This window comes from Mytilus edulis, chromosome 2 (genome assembly GCF_963676685.1).
Source record: "Mytilus edulis chromosome 2, xbMytEdul2.2, whole genome shotgun sequence".
Lineage (NCBI taxonomy): Eukaryota > Metazoa > Mollusca > Bivalvia > Mytilida > Mytilidae > Mytilus > Mytilus edulis.
The window spans coordinates 101,577,905-101,581,849 of NC_092345.1; positions in this window are offsets into that span (position 1 = coordinate 101,577,905).

The following is a 3,945-nucleotide window of genomic DNA, read 5'->3' on the forward strand; positions in this document are numbered from 1 at the left end:
ACATACGTTTCATAAGTTTTCCCCGCAAATATCTTGAAATGTTATTGCTGATGAAACACCCTACTAATAATGAAAAGTGAGTCTTTTGGAAATAATGTCAAACATGTTGAAACTGTGACCATTTAAACTATAATTTTGATATTAGTCCAAGGTTGAAGTATGGTCAAAATTCACTAGTAGAAAACATATTTGATTCTTGGCTATCTAGTAGGACTTATTGGGTTAGGTATATAAGTATAACCGTAATACAAAAGAATTGACAATAAAGGAGTATTTAAACCAAGATTAATAAGGGTTCCATTATGAGGTACGACAGACACTTAATATACGTGTTAAAAGAACCAGCAACAATATCAATGTAACCAAACGACATCTAGAAAGTAACAGACAGTCTTTTCGTACGAGTTGTGTTTACATTTGTCATTTCGGGGCTTTTATAGTCGACTATGCAATAGCGGTTTTACTCATTGTTCGAAGCTGTACGGTGACCTATAGTTGTTAATGTCTGTGTCATTTATTATGACTGTCTTGTGAAGAGTTGTCTCATTGGCAATCATACCACTTCTTATTATTTATATATTAGACAGGAGTAATACATATATACTTTAACATACATACCCGGCCTTGTCAGACACATATATATTTATTGTCCGTATGAGGACTTCTGTTGCCTTTATTTCCTTCATATCATAACTGGTACTGGTAAGACAGCTAGATGTGTCAGAGATAATATATAGCAGAGTTACTGCATTTGGAAATTATCGCTCAAAAACTTTATAGCAAAACTTATAGAAAAATCCATTTCATTGCATATAATATGAAATAATTGCCACTGGACGTTAAACAAACAACACTTAATCGATCATCACCTACAAGAAAACTGATCTGACCCGGAAGTACGACATATTCTCCTTTTTACATGTTATTGAGTTTTTAGGCAAAAGTTTCCAAAAATAACCAGTTCGCTTAAAGTGTCATACATTGTTTAAAAAACCAATGAATACGATCAGAATGATACATTTTGTGTTGTCTTTATAAATACATGTAACATTTTTCTCAGGTATGTGTGAATTTTCGAACACTGCATTATGTGCACATTCTCCAGGTGATTATTTGGAAACTGTTATGCAATGGTGAATGTTCCTTTGTACTGCCGATGGTATTTACGAAGAAATTCATGTAGAGGTTCAGTGGGTGTTCCTTTGTACTGCTGTCTGCCGATAGGATTTTTGGAGATAATCAGTTTATAGGTTCAGTGTGGAACTGTGTTGACGAAGGATAACAAGTCGTAAGGGACAGTTCTCCTATTGGCCTGTTTGGATCTCTTGATCGTATATTGTCAGAAGTTGATTATTTTGCAGTTTTGTATAATTATGTAAACTCGAATTTTGATAATAATATAATTTGAACTTAAATGAATGTTCTTACAATGCTTACATATATATATATATACTCGTCTAAACATCAACCCAACAATGTTAGATCTGTAAATTTGCTTTCGCAATTTTTTTTGTTCTTCCCTCGCCGGGATTCGAACCCATGCTACTGCGATATCGTGACACCAAATCGCCTGCACTGCAGCCGTCTCGCTAGACCACACGACCACCTGGGCTCTTAAAAATATATTATTTTATTTGATCAATTTTATTTGGCAATCGCCAATGGCAGTCAGCAGGGTTAAAGAACATCAGTTGTTCAACCTGTTAGTCAAATGCGTTTTGTTTAAATATACTTTTTCGCTTTTTTGGTCTTTTAGAAAATGTTGTTTGTGCTGTATTTAGACCCTTCTACAACGAAATTTGCTTTACATGCACACGTATAAAAATTATCCAACGCAATCATAGGTTTGAACGTAGTTTTCAATTTAGACTTGTTTATATTTTTTCGTTTGGGCTTGTATCATATTTTCCCTCCGGTTTATATGATCCGTTCATCCTATATTGACTCTTAAAATTCAAGAGTCTATCTTAAATTGAGGGTAAATTATATGGCCTTCCAAATACCGTTTCGATCCCTAACATCACTGAAGAGACATATATTGTCGAAATCTAGATCTGCTGTACAAAAAAAATATTGACACCTTATGTTTGTGGCATAACATCTGGGCCACAAGTTCATTGTTTTCTGTTTAGTATTAAATTTATATTAAGATCCATTTTATAACATCTCGTGATCAATTTTATTTGGCAATCGCCAATGGCAGTCAGCAGGGTTTAAGAACATCAATTGTTCAACCTGTTAGTCAAATGCGTTTTGTTTAAATATACTTTTACACTTTTTTTGGTCTTTTTAAAAATGTTGTTTGTGTTGTATTTAGACCCTTCTACAACGAAATTTGTTTTACATGCACGCGTATATGAATTGCGGTTTTTATCCAACGCAATCATAGGTTTGAACGTAGTTTTCAATTTAGACTCGTATATATAATATATAGCATGTTGTTTCCAAAAATGAATGTGTGCACAATTATTGTAAATAATTTAAACTAAACAAACCTTAATGTCAGGAAAAAAATGAAACTTACACAACAGATTAAAAATGTTCAGCTTCAGAATTAGATAGATTGGTTTTTTCAAGGTCATGAATGCATGCGTGGGTCATGGACCAACTTTTTAATAAACACAAATTATTGTTGGGTTTTTTCTGACAATTCAAACAAGTCAAGTAGTCAGTGAGAATAAAGTCAAGTAGCCAGTGAGAATAAAGTCAAGTAGTCAATGAGAATAGATACTTATTTGTGCGTGTTAACCGTAAGAAACATCACCTAGAGCAACTTTTTATAAAGAAAAAATACTTTTAACAAGTAAAGCAATCGCATTGAATCCGTATATTTTATAGCGTAAAACAAGTATAAAATCTTTTTTTTTTTAAATTGTCATTTCAGGGCCTTTTGAAGCTTTCGTTGTAGGTATGAGGTATAACTTTTGCTCATTGTTAAATAAAAAAAAAAGGTCAATTGATGCACTATATAGTCTCTTCCTGAGAGTTGTCTCATTGGCAATCAAATTACTTCTATTTAAATTCAAGATGCAAATTTTGTGTTCGCAGTTACTACTGTTTGCTAGTTGAAAGCCAAATATTACAACTAACAAATAAATAAACTTTTCCCAGACTAAAGAATCAATCAATACCCATCCAACAGATTTAATCTTGTTTGTAAAAACCACAACCTAGTATCGACAAGATATAGTACGATAACTGCATATCCATAAATATTTAGTTTTAAAAAAAATTGATTGAAAAAAAATCTTTGAAAGAGTATCTGCTTTCCCCATTATGTTTTTATCGCGCCTTTCTTAGATATATTAACGGTCTATGCTGTTGACTTTTCGTCCTTGATCCTACCAATCATACCACATCTAAATATCGTAATGTCTATAAGTCAAACTCTAAGGAAAAAAGTGAAGATCAAATCGTCTTGTCTTGGACATGGACTTGTATCGAAGATAAACTCATCGAAGATACAGGATTGAAATTTTATATTTACACCAGACGAGCTTTTCGTCTACAAAAGACTCATCAGTGACGCTCGAATAAAAAAATGTTAAAAAGGCAAAATAAACTACGAAGTTAAAAAGCATTGAGGACTAAATATTCCTAAAAAAAATATGCCAATTACTGCTATTAAGGTAATCTATTCCTGAGATAGAAAAGCCTTAGTATTTCAAAAATTCAAAAAAGTTTTGTTAACAGTTAATTTATAGTTATGAACATAGCAATGATAACTCAAGTCAACACAGAAGATGATTCTTAATATTCTTATACATATTGTTATCCGTAATAAATTAACTTTATATCCTGAAATACATAATAATCAAACTCAATAACTCCGAAATCATTTTAATTTTGATGTCGTAACGGGTGGCAACAAAACTAATCAGACAACAAAGACGTAAAGACGTAAGTTGCTCGAGAAGATTTGTCTGCGGAAAAAACAATAAAATA